The 14,239-nt window shown below is 39.1% G+C and overlaps 1 pseudogene; it reads left to right on the top strand.

The window, feature by feature from the left end:
• Positions 1 to 12,442, top strand: part of LOC102178770 — a 195,015-nt pseudogene extending 182,573 nt beyond the window's left edge.

Below are 14,239 nucleotides of genomic sequence, written 5' to 3'. Positions count from 1 at the left end.
TCTTAAGAGATTGGAGAACTACCCCTAAAACTTAATGTCTTTCTATTAAAATACTTTTAAATGTTAACTAATTAATTTAGAAAAACCAGTTTCATAAAGATAAGAAATAATCACTGGAACATCTCTGGCAGTCCAGTGGTTAAGACTCTGTGCTTCCAATTCAGGGAGCACAGGTTCAATCCCTGGCCGGGCAGCTAAGATCCCACATGCCTCAGGGCATGGCCAAAAATTTTTTTAAATAAAAATAAACTCTCTTTTAAAAAAGGAATAATCAGTAATCGCACCATCCAAATATTTCTACCACTGTAGTTTTGATATATATCCTTTATCTCTTAGTTATTTCAGGCCACTCTAACAAAACACCATAGACTGACTTAAACAACAAATATTTATTGGTATTTCTCACAGTTCTAGAGGCTGAAGAGTCCAGGACAGGTTCCATAGTGTCTGGTGAGAGTCCTCTTCCTGGTTTGCAAATAACTCTCTTCTTGTTGTATCTTCACGTGGTGGGGGAAGAGAAGACTCTAGTTTCTTCCTCTTCTTCTAAGAGCACTAATTCCATCTGGGGGGGTTCCACCCTCTTGACCTCATCTAAACCCAATTACCTGCCAAAGATCCCACTTCTAAATACCATCACATTGGGAGTTAGGGTTTCAATATTAGAATGAGGAGGAGGGCAGGGTAGTCGACACAGACGTTCAGTCCTCTTAACATGAATTCAGCCGATGGTACTTTCTATCTTTATACATGTAAACATTTTAAAAAATAAGATGAGCCTGTTTACTCTCTTTGCAGCAAGTTCTTTCTTCTGGAAAGAGAAATATATCAGAAATATGTTTCTATGTCTTCTGGAATAGTCTTCTGTAAGAACAGGTTTGATGACCATCTCACTTCATGGTGTCACAGCTCACCTCATATCCTGGGCTGGGCTTTTAAGTGGTTCCTCTTCTTCACCATTCTAGACAGGTTATGCTGATTTCACTAGCCCTCACTCCACAAATAGCCCCTGGAAGAAGTAACTCTGGGTATCCTATGACACTTCTCTTCCCAGACAAACGATGGTTGATTGGATGAAGTCAGCCAATCAATTGGCACTCAGCAAGTAATCAGTCTAAATCAATCAAGAATTTTAACTAAGAGAACCAGAAAATGTAGAAGAGAATAGGCATGTCAAATGAAAGATGCCTTGCAACCTAATACTTGTGCCTAAAAGAACCTTGGCTAACAAATCTGTGGTAAAGCTCGAGGCTGAATCTTTTTTCTTTTAACCTATTCATGATTATTTCTTAGAATAATGTTCAGAAGTGGGCTGCCAGCTCAACTTTATATAATTTTTAAAAAGTTTTGACATATATTGCCAAATTGCTCTCTAGAAGTTATTCTCTTCCCAACCATCACTAAAGGTTAGTTTTTCCAGTTGTGTTTCCAAAATGGTATCTCATTGTTTTACATTGCATATTTATGAATTCCAAGTGGGCTTTAATGTTTTCTGTGGGTATTAGGATTTTGTATTTCTTCTTTTGTGATCATTTGCCCATTTTTTCTGAAGTAATCATGTTTTTCTTTTTGATTTAAAATAACTCTCTATATGTTACAGACTTTAATCTTCATCAAGATACTTTTCATTGTGAGCTAGTGGGAGTCAGAAGGAAGAGTAGAAAAAGATGGACCAAGGATTTGGGTGAAGGTCAGCAGCCAAAAGAGGATCAGGTCAGGGGACACTCCACCCTTGACTCTTCCTCTATCCTAGGCGTGTCTTAAATGTGGAATACAGGTGTCTCTGGACACTCATAGAGACTTTCAAAGGGGTATATAGGCATAGAGATTTTTTTAGGGAGTTAAGTTCCAGATCTTTACATTTTATATAACTTGTTCCTTAAATTGACTGCCTAAGAAATCCTTTCCTATTTCAATTTTCCTGTAGTGTTTCTGTCATTTTACAAAATCTCATTATGGTGATTTGCACTAAAACATGCATATAATTCAATTGGGAGACATGCTATAACTACCTCTACTTCCATCTACATGAACAAGATTTCTTGGTGTTTTTATTGAGATGTATTTTCAAAACTTAAAAATTATTTTTCTTAAAAATTAACTATCAAAAGTTGTAATATATCCATGTTGTTTTGATCAGTTATGGCATATGTTAATCAGGATAGTGTAAGCTACCTTAGTAACCAATATACCTAAAACTTCAATGGCTTAACATACCAAAAGTGTATTGCTAATTTTATATCACAGTGCAGTTTCAGACAAGGAGGCTCTTTGGTGATTCTCCTCCAAAGGGGTCCTTGATAATTATGCTTCCATCTCTCATCTTTGCCATCTCAGAGTTTTAGGATTCCAATAGGGAAACTGAAGGAGACACAGAAAGGGAAAGAGAGAGAAAGAAATAGAGCTCAACTCACTGTTAACTAGAACAGGAAACAATACATGATTTCTGTTCACACTCCCAATGGGAAACTAAGAAATATAAACTTCCTGTACCTCCAAAAAGAGAAGATGTGGTGAACACACATTGTCTCTGCTACAGGTATTTCCAGTAATGATTGTAATGATAATTCAATCCAGATGATTTGTTTTAACAGATCTTGTGACCACAGATTATTTTTAAAAAGCTTTAATTTCACTTTATTTTTATACAGAAGTATGGTGATACAGTTGATAAAGAATACACCTACCAATGCAGGAGACACAAGAGACGTGGGTTCAATCCCTGGGTCAGGAAGATCCCCTAGAGTAGGAAATGGCAACCCATTCCAGCATTCTTGCCTGAAAAATCCCATGGAGAGAGAAGCCTGGCAGGCTAGAGTCCATGGGCTCACAAGACTAAGCACACATGCACTGTTATGTGCATGAAATAGTTAAATAAATATTCTTAATCACAAAAAAATGCATTTTATTAGGAGAAAATTATGGAAATGAATAGAAATAAAAATAAAAGGAGAAAACAAAAAGAAGTAAAAGTGCAACTATTACTCAGTGGATGATAGTGGATATCAGTTTGCTATAGTATTTACATTCTCTTGGATTTATTATAACAAGTTAAGTAAAAATCACTTTAAAGGGCTTCCCGGACAGCTCAGTGGTAAAGCATCTGCCCTCAGTGCAGGAGACACAGAAGATGCGGGTTCGGTCCCTGGGTTGGAAAGATACCCTGGAGGAGAAAATGGCAGTCTATTCCAATATTCTTGTCTGGAGAATCCCATGAACAGAGGAGCCTGGCAGGCTAGAGTCCATGGCATCGCAGAGTCAAACAAGACTGAATGCATGCGAGCGTACACTACCGCCCCCCCAAACACACACATCACCTTGAAAAAGCCAGTATTGACAACGGACCATAAATTATACCCTTTGCTACTATTCAAGGTTTTGATAAAATGTGTTACATTACAACATAAAACTGAAGGAGGGTGCATAGTTTTTCAAATTTTCTTTAGGAGATAGTGAACAAAAGCATCGCAGCCCAGTATCCTAACCTATCTTCAAAGAAACACCCACCCAATTTGATTTTTTTCTTTAAAACTATCAAGAAAGAAAGAAAAATACACTGTTAATGGAACTGCTTCTGCCAGACTGGACTTGCAGATGCCAAGGGTTGCAAACCATGGTAGTTTATGATATAAGCTTCCCAGAAAATCCAAGCATAGAGAGCGCCAAGTAAGAAATGTATTTCTTGGCACAGTTCATGTGTCAAGGTAGCAACCAGACCCACAGTGAGCCACGCCCTGCTTAGCTTTGTGGTCAAGCTACCTTAGAATTTAAATCTTCCCCCCGAAGTCAGTGAACTCTTATTGCCTTGCTCATCAGCTGGTCATATTGAACCACTCTTCCAGCTAAATAAACATCCTGCCACTTTCCAGAAGAATCTAAAGCAGCCTGTCTTTTTGACTGTCGAAGAAGATGGCCGTTTTAGACAGAGGCCTAGCTCTCCTTCCTAAAAAGGCCCATTGACCTTTATTGCAAGTGAAATAGCTTATGGGAACAGTAAATGGCTAACCTCACTGTACTATAAAATAGAGCTTGCTACAGCCTCCCCTCTCTCAGCCCTGGCAAGAAGCCTGTAATAGCACTCCTCATAAAAGCCTCCATGCCATTCCCCAGGTGCAACCCTTTACAGAAGTACAACTAGGTAGTTTCCAAAATGGCCTGAAGAGAAGGCCATCTAAGAACAACACCAACTGTTTAGCAGATGTTTCTTGGCCAGAATTTGACTTTTTTTTTTTTTTTTTTTTGCATTTGCTCTTTTGTAACTAGTATAAATGACAGCTAGCAATATACCAGAAACATAGAAGAGGAAACTTACATTTAAAGGCCATTGAGATCATAACTCCACGACCAGGGATTGAACCTGCACCTTCTGCATTGGAAGGTGAAGTCTTAACCACTGGGAGAACAGCCAGGCAAGTCCCACAGTATCTTTGGTAGGCTGAGGTCGGACCCGAGAATTTGCATTTCAAAGGCTTTTCCAAGAGATGCTGCTCCTGTTGACCCCGGCTGCACTTTGAGAATCATTGCTTTAAATTGTAGCATGACTAAAAGAAGCTGATGGAATTCCTTTAGAACAATCTGCTGGGAGTTGACAATGCCTTCTTTTTAAAATTAAACAAATGTTACATTTTTAAAAAAGAAACAATACTGTAGCAAGTTTAATAAAGACTTTAAAAATGGTCCACATCAAAAAAATTCTTTAAAAAAAAGCCATTGAAAATGCCATCTGATTTGGAGATTAAAAAATAAATTCTACTCTCTGAACCAATGAACTTATAAAATAGAAATTTTTGTCAACATTTCAAAAATAAATACATGATTCTATAATATTGATTGAGTACCAGCCATTTGCAAGGTAGAGTGCTACAGAAACTAAGAAGAAAGATATCAGCTTCAAAGTCAAGAATTCAGAAAATCTTTTTCTAAGCAACGCAGTTATCTCCTTCACATATTGCATTTTCATCAAGGAGTTTATCACTGCCTGACATTTTCTCCTTTACTTCTTTATTGGTCTCTCTCCCCCTGAGACTGTAAGCTTCATGATTGTTGAGACTTTGCCCATTCTGTCATAGCTGCATCCCCAGGGTTCAGCATTAAGCCCAGGATACTATAGACTTTCATCACATTTTGTCAAAGAATGAGTAAATTCTCACCTTCAGAAGGAGCATGGACTCACAAGGGGCTGGAATGTACACCCCAAATATCAATAATATTCATTTATATATTCAGAAAAAAAAGAGCTCAAACAAACCATAAGGGACTTGGCAGAAACATTCCCTTTTCACTTTTACAATCAGCATCTTCATATATTTTTAGAAAAACAAATATAAAACTGTAAAATAAATGTAATTTTTTAAAAAACACATAACTTTGACATTCCTAAGAATAAGTTCACCTTAAGCTTGAACATAAAGATAATACATGAAAAATTATATTCCTTACTGATGCTTCTAACCATCATGCGCAAAGGATCTGTGACCACAGATGGATTAATACCTACTCCTCAACCTGTTGTTTAGTTTATTTTGTTCGTTTGGGTTTTGTTATACTTGCTTTTTCTTTCCCAAAAGGGGTAGCATACTATTAATATTATGTGATATGTATTTAGCTGAAAAGAATATTAAATAAATTTTCTCAATCTACAGCTTTATGAAATTTTAGTTTACATTATTAACATTTTATTAGAAAAAAACTTTTTAGACGTGTTATTAAGTTTATTAAATCTTTATTTACACATGCCTTTGGAATTTTGGAATCACATGGTCTCCTGTCCCTTTCCTTTTTATATATTTATTTATTTATTTGGCTGCTTTGGGTCTTATATCTAGTACCCTAACCAGGGATCAAACCCAGGCCAGCACTTTGTGAGCTCTGAGTCTTAGCCACTAGACCACCAGGGAAATCCCTCCTCCACCTTTCTTTTCCCTTCTCCTGCGAGAGAATATCTCTGATCTAATTTCAGAAAGGGCTTCCCTGATAGTTCAGTTGGTAAAGAACCTGCCTGCAATGCAGGAGACCCTTGGTTCGATTCCTGGGTCGGGAAGATCCAGGAAGATCCCCGGAGAAGGGATAGGCTACCCACTCCAGTGTTCTTGGGCTTCCCTTGTGACTCAGCTGGTAAAGAATCCACCTGCAATGCAGGAGACCTGGGTTCAACCCCTAGGATCTCCTAAGGAAGATCCTTTGAAGAAGAGAAAGGTTACCCACTCCAGTACTCTGTCCTGAAGAATTCCATGGACTGTATAGTCCATTGGGTCACAAAAAGTCAGACACAAATGAGAGTTTCACTTCAATTTTAGAAAAGAAAGTATGATTAACGGGTCAAAACTATAAAAATATTAATGCCTCCTGAAGCAAGTTTTCAGTTTGTTTTTTAGAGCTTAACTTGTTTGATTTTGCAGTACTTTATAAGGTATAAATATATTCATTTCATACAACCCTCAATGGCTTCAAGCAATACATATAATGTCTTAATTGCTAGTTAATTTACACCAAAGTTGCCCTCTTTAATCCTAGAATAAGCCCATCTTCTGAGATATATCTGTTTGTTTACTGATAAATATTAGCAGATTTAGAATCCCTCACTGGAAGCCTTCCTACATAAGGAAAAATGTAAGTTAGAATTCTTTCCTGAACAACACTGTCACATAAAGCTCTATCCTTGTTCTTGTTTAGTTGCTAGGTCGTGTCTGACTCTTTTGAGACCCCATGATCTGTAGCCCGACAGGTTCCTCTGTCCACGGGACTCTCCAGGCAAGAATACTGGAGCGGGTTGCCATTTCCTTCTCCGGAGAATCTCCCCAACCAAGGATCGAACCCACATCTCCTGCGCTGGCAGGCAGATTCTTTACCACTGAGCCTCCAGGGCAGGTCCGCAAACCATAAGATACTAGGCGAAAATGGACATCGAAAACTATTTTGATGTACAGTCAATTCAAGGGTGACTGAACAGTAGTGTGGGGATGTGACATACAGGTCCCTTCCCCAGGTGTGGTGAATCACTCAGCTGGCAGAGGTCTCTCCCCTGGGATAATAGCACCACCCAAAGAACCTCTTGGCAGTCACTGATCTAGGCTGATAGCCTCATTTAGACAGGCTTAGAGCCAAAAGAATGCCAAGGTCAATGTATTTGTAGCAAATATTAATTCTTCTCAATTTAAAAATGAAAACCATAAATAATAAATACCATTTAAGACAATTTTGGAGAAATCATATCATAGTCTAAAACTATTATATAACTGTTTTCTGTTTTGCATAAGGCCTTCCATTTCTTATAGACAGTTAACACTAGTTATAATCATAGGTATTTTATCTTCTGCTTCAGTTAACTTTATATCATAAGCATGTTTCCAAGTTTGTATAGAGCTTTCATAATTATTATCTTTAATGACTATGTGAAGGCCATTTGATTACTTTTATTACTCTGGCTATCCTCGATGCCTATTATGCTCAATGAGTCCTGATGAGAGGATAGGATGAGTGCGTGTGTTCTCAGTCACTTCAGTCATGTCTGACTCTTTGTGATACCATGGACTGCAGCCTGCCAGGCTCCTCTGTCCATGGGATTCTCCAGGCAAGAACACTGGATTGGATTACCGTGCCCTCCTTGAGTTTAAGATGCTGCTAGTCTAAATGCTAGTGCCAAAGCACCTCAATTCAAATGTAAGTTTATTAACCTTTGTGCCTTAGTTTTCTGGTCTGTAAAATGGGGTTGATGACAACTCCAACCACACGGGTTTGTCATGATTAAATGAATTAATTTTCTTAAAGTGCTTAGAACAGTGCCTGGTACATGGTAAGCAATCATTAAATGTGAACTATTATTATTGATGTATCAACGTAAATGACTTTGGAGCCTTCAGGTCATCTCTTGCTTTTGCTATTGCAGACAGCAATGTAATGAATATCTCTACTTATCAGATGTTTTGCTTCTGTTTAATTATTTCCTTAGATTAATTTTCTAAGAATAGATTGCTAGGTCAAAGAGTTTATCACAATGATTACTTTCAAAGAAATTCCTTTAACCTTTCCCCTTGAAGAAAATGTGATGGCATGGAAAACAAACACTAGTTGATAAAAAAGGGATGCTCAAGAAAAGAAATCATGGCTTTATTTAACAACAATAATTTTAGTAAAAACACATTTTATTCATAAAACTAGGTAGACATTATACAAAACCCTGGGTCCTATTCAACTGATTTAATCCAACAAGCATTTCCCTGCCTGCTCTATGCTTCTTCCATGCTAGGTATTAAGCAGGGTATAGAAGGATATGAAGTGACCTGTGTCCTTAAAGACTCAAAATCTATGTAAGAAAGTGAAATATGATGGTAATATGAGACTATAGAATCAAGGGCCAAATTATATATATATATATATTTTTTTAATCCAAAATCTATGATACAGATACCAAATATTAGGTGTAGTCTGCTGGCAATAAAGAAACGATATTTAGTTTCAGTGAAGAAAAAGTGTGTGTGTTGGGGAGATGGGGGTATGTAGTGATATAAGTGCACTTATATACAAAACGGAAGCAGACTCACAGACATAGAAAACAAACTTATGGTTACCAAAGGGGAGCAGGGAAGATAAATTAGGAGGATGAGATGAACATATACTCACTAATATATATAAAACCAAAAGGACCTACTGTGTAGCACAGGGAACTAAAGTCATTATTTTGTAAAAACCTATAAGGAAAAAGAATGTATATACACACACACACGCATATGAGCTTCCCTGGTGACTCAGACAGTAAAGAATCAGCTGCTTGCAATGCGGGAGACCCAGGTTCAATCCCTGGAAGAGGGCATGGCAACCCACTCCAGTATTCTTGCCTGGGGAATTCCATGGACAGAGAGGAGCCTGGTGGGCTACAGTACATGGGGTCACAAAGAGTCAGACATGACTGAGCGACTAACACACGCACACACATATATACATATACAACTGTATGTACATACATACAGATATATATATGGTGGTTTAGTAGCTAAATTGTGTCCGACTCTTGTGACCCCGTGGAGCCCGCCAGGCTCCTTTGTCCATGGGATTTCCCAGGCAAGAATACTGGAGTGGGTTGCCATTTCCTTCTCCAACATAAACACACACACACATACATATACATATATCTTATATGTTTTATACCTCAAACCAACATAATATTGTAAATCAACTATACTTCAATTAAAAATTAAGTCAATTCATTAAATATATTAAGCAAAAAAGAAGGAAAAATAGAAAAATGTACGACCATCCAAGTGATAACTAGATTAAGCTCCACTTTTTTTCCTCAGAATCTAACATTTCATAATTTCTTTTAATACACCTCAAACATTTTCTGTACCAAACAGAAAATGTTTGCTCTTGCTAAGATACATTCTTATCCCTGACGGTTAAGATAAAAGCGCTCCTCAGACTTCAGCTGTGGGCTTCAGCCAAGGGGCACTGAAAGGGGTGCTCAGGAGTGGAGGTGTCCTTGGTCAAGATCTGTGTGTGTGTCTGTTTAGGAAAGGCCTCTGCCAGCTGAGCTGAAATAACAAAATCATCTCCATTTCCCTCATTTTGAGGGAAGCACTGCTAAAGTATCTTAAACAACCAAAATCTCTGACCACAAGACCCACTACTTTGCTCTCCTCTTCTGAGTGTTGAAGGAAGCAAGGACCAATTGCCTCTTCTTTTTGAGATGACCAACATCATTGGTTTGTTTCTAGGAAGCCAAACCTGAAATAGGAGCAGAACCCTTTCCTGTCACTGAGGCAGACTTCCCAGTCACTGTAAACCCTTTCTGTAGGGGGCAAGCCCCAGATAAAGGGTTTTCCAGTCTTCAAAATGGCCTGCCAAATACCATTCGTGTACCTTATCCAGCAGTTTTCAAGCTGCCTACTATGTACAGATCCTCCTGAACTGACAGGCTCCAGATTTTTCCAGTCGGTTTAAGCCTCTGCCATGTCCAGAGAAGGAGCTGCTTTGCCCAAACAGGTCCCAAAGCAGACAAGTGAAACTGTTTTCCTTATATGGTGAAAAGCGCCCTGTCGCTTTAAGGCCAAGAGATTTGGCTGCAGATGGTCCCTGGGAAGTTTGCAGGCAGCCCCATCCTGTGTCTGCTCCTCTCCTCGCAGCTGTGCAGGTGAGTTTCCAAACCTTCTTTCCCCAATTTGCCCTCTACAGTCTCTCTTCTGGCCTAGCTAGTTGGAAATGCCCTTACAGAGGGCAAGAGAAATTCAGGGTCAATAGAGATGGTGTTGTTTGAAGAAGTTTGAGCTGAAGGAAAAAAAAAAAAGCTTACTAAAAGCTTACTAGGAAAATGTGCAGTAATGCAGCCAAGGAGGATGCTTTCAACTTCCAGTGGGGAGGCAGCATCAAGGTTACAGGAGGCCCTGAGGCTTTCCGGACCAAGCAGGGGAGGAGGGACAGACTCTAGGTAAAACCCTGCAGGGGTGAGTTTGGACTTCTAAGCTGTAGAACCTGGTCAGCTGCAAGTCTAAGCCAGACAGAGGTGAGAGGAAATAATACTTCTGCAAATGCTGAAGGCTTTACAGGAGATGGAGCTACAGGGTTGACTGTAGAAAGTGAACGTGAAATGTTTGCAGCGTCTGCTGGCATGGAAGGCTGCAGCCTTAACCCTTCATTCAGCCTGGCTGATTAGCAAGTAGGATTTGACTGCACAGAGCACGGGCAGGGGTGGGGATGGCTGTGTGGAGTATTGCAGTAGAGACTAAAACAAATGGATAAGACTGTGATCTATGATCATGGAACCGCATCTCGGTATCCCCAGAGTACCACCTGCAGAGAAAAGAGGTTTTCTAAGCTCAGAAATTTTGTGTCATCCACAGGCAAAGAGCTGCAAGAAGTCTCATTTAAGCTGCTTACTGCTCTGTCATTTACTAATTCAGTTTCCTGATTTCTTTTCTCCCATGGCCTGGAGCCCCCTAAGATATTAATTTGAAATTAATGAATAGAACTTTTTAACAGCTAGAGATGTGCCAGCAGAAGTGTGTCTGTGAGAGGCTGAGATGTAGTTGGGGATTGAGGTTGGGATTTTGTGGATAGGATGAAAAGAGACGGGATGGCATAAGAGGAGAAACTCTTGATGGCCATTTTACAATGTATGCAAAGCTCTTTAACTGAGCCCATTCATCAGCTACAGCCAAAATAGAAGTCCACCCAGGAATTTTAAAAAGAGTGATGCCAAATTATAGGTATGGGCTTGGCTTCCCTCCTGGTTGAGTCTGGGGCCATTCATCATTCAGAGGCCAGAGGTTTCTCTACAGTTGTTGTGTGGGGGAGTAAACCTGGAGGCTGGATTAAAATTCCTTACATACCCCATGCCACTAAAAAATATTCATCTGAGTAGTCACTGAAGAATTTGTTTTATTATTAACTAACAAGTGCTCTATCTACTTGTTTTCTAAAGACAGAATGTCCATGACAAAAAGGTTTATCAACAAGGATTTGTTAGTGCATGAGTTGCTCTTTTCTCACTTGTGATGGCTGGGCAAAGTGAGAATTTTTGCTTGCCAAAACGCTGATGTCCTGAGCAGAAAGTTAAATTTTGAGTTCATAATTTGGAAGAGAGCAGGGAGCGTGAGTATAATTTTACTTCGTTTGTTTCAAGTTAAATCCAGAAAGCAGTGTCGAATATACTGCTTTCAAATATGAACACTGCCAAGAAAAACAAAGTCTAATCCCCAAAGCTGGAAAATCTCTAAAAGTAACAGACTGTGATCTTATATAAGCTAAATCAAAGTGTTAAAAGGGAAAAAGATGTGGCTTCCTGAACATTTCACATATTGACCCTCAATCACACATCAACTAGAGGACATCTCACCTGTGCCTTGGTTTCCTCACCATTAAATTAGGCATTTCTGTGAGGGCCTTTCCAGTGAAACGGAAAGATCCATTGTTGCTGGAACTGAGCAGATCTGGGTTAAATTTTCCAGTCCCGTCATTTATTCCATAACCTTAAGTGAGTTACACAGCCAGTCCGAACCTTGGTTTCCTTATTTGTAAAGAGAGTAAATAATTAACAGCATCATCAGAATTAGAGGAACCTACCGGGACATAGGCTCACACCTGCATGTCCTTGGACTTGGAGAGCAGGGCATTGTGAAAAGAGAATGATCTAAACGCGGGTAATGTGGAAAAGGACAAGAAGCTTTTTATTCAGAAGTGTGTCCAGTGCCATACCATGGAAAAGGGAGGCAGGCACAAGATTGAGCCACATCTCCATGGTCTTTTTGGGCAAAAGACAGGTCAGGCCCCTGGATTTTCTTACACAGATTCCAACAGGAACAAAGGCATCTCTTGGGGAGAGGAGACACGAATGGGGTATATGGAGAATCCCAAGAAGTACATTCGTGGAACAAAAATGATCTTCATGGGCATTAAAAAGATGGCAGAAAGGGTGGACTTAATAATTTATCTCAGAAAAGCTACTAATGAGTAATAGTTGTGCATTGCCTTGTTTATTACAAAACAGAAATGTCTCATGAGCTTTTTTATGTGTACCACATTTAAATAAACCTCATATAGCAGCATTCCAATCATGAATAGCTGGTAGGATATTTATTTTGGATAGTCCTGATTTATATAGACTGACTCATGGTTAAATTAATATGATCAGCTTTTTGAATTTTGATACTAATGCTAGTTCAGCAAGTACTATCTCCGTTCTCCCTTCTAAAGACATGACTGGACTTGATGAGTAGTGGTCAGCTCTTTATAGAGATGGTGAATGCCATCTCAAAACCTATAGGAAACTGGTTTTACATTTAAATTTATATAACTGATTACATTAATATATTTAAATATGGAGGATATCCCTTCACTGTGTCATAGAACAGCAAGACTTACCTGTGTTTCACATTGTATTCATTACCCTGCTAAAGGCAAGGGCTGAAGATAAGCTGGTAATGTCCACTTTATCTTTTTGGTCTTAACTATTACCAATTTAATTAAAATCCCCTGTATCTAAAATGTTGCCTTTTATTCAATGAAAGGCATTTTAGTGCAGTTCATGTATAAAGCATAGAAAGAATATTTAATCATTTTCCTATTTCATAGGTGATCTGTAAGGTCACATGGGCTTCCCAGGTGGCAGGTAAAGAACCCACCTGCCAATGCAGGAGGCATAAGAGATATGGGTTCAGTCTCTTAGTTGGGAAGTTCCCCTGGAGGAGGGCATGGCAACCTACGCTAGTAATCTTTCTTGGAGAATCTCATGGACAAAGGAGCCTGGCAAGCTACAATCCATAGGGTCGCAAAGAGTCAGACATGACTAAATTGTCTTAGTACATACACAAGGTCATATGCTTTTAAAATTTAGCTTCACGAGCTATAGTGGCCAACTTTGCTTTTGAATTCTTTACTAAGTCAAACTAAAGTTATAATTCAGGACTGTCTTTTAAATTGCTATTCCAAAACACATATAACTGTAGAATTATCATATGTGATTGGCAATGGTGCTTTGGCCAACTTGTTAGAAACATTAGAGGAGATATACAATCAACAAAAATTTATAAATTATGTGATCCTAAGACTCTGATGCTGGGAGGGATTGGGGGCAGGAGGATAAGGGGACAACAGAGGATGAGATGGCTAGATGGCATCACTGACTTGATGGACGTGAGTCTTAGTGAACTCCAGGAGTTGGTGATGGACAGGGAGGCCTGGCGTGCTGTGATTCACGGGGTCGCAAAAAGTCGGACACGACTGAGCGATTGAACTGAACTGAACTGAAGACTTCAGATAATTAAAAACAAAACCACAGATCATAAATAAATTAGAGGAATCTTGGAATCCAGTAGAATCTCCATAAATATTATTTTTCATTATTTTCTCTATGACTTAGGAAACTGTATTGTTCCTTGCAGAGGAGGAAATGAGTTTTGAGAGCAGAAACCAGCCCTTCAGCACAACTTTAGAATCCCTGTTACTTCACCCCCTTCTCCCCACCCTCCTTCAAGAAAGGATGCCCAAGTCCCTAGAAAATCCATTCCTAATTATTAACTAGGCTCATTGCTTAGAAGTTTTTCTTAAGTCAAATTCACTTCCCCCTATTTTGTGTTCAGAGATATGAATATTTGGTTGTTTCCCTATGGTATAAAGATAATCCATGGGCTTCCCAAGTGGCGCTAGTGGTAAAGAACCTGCCTGCCAATGCAGGAGACATAAGAGACGTGGGTTTGATCCCTGGGTCGGGAAGATCCCCTAGAGGAGGGCAGTGCCCTTCAGTATTCTTGCC

The sequence above is a fragment of the Capra hircus genome, chromosome 1, assembly GCF_001704415.2.
Source record: "Capra hircus breed San Clemente chromosome 1, ASM170441v1, whole genome shotgun sequence".
Taxonomy (NCBI): domain Eukaryota; kingdom Metazoa; phylum Chordata; class Mammalia; order Artiodactyla; family Bovidae; genus Capra; species Capra hircus.
The sequence above is the reverse complement of the archived record's forward strand: the minus strand, read 5'-3'. Positions and strand labels throughout refer to the sequence as shown.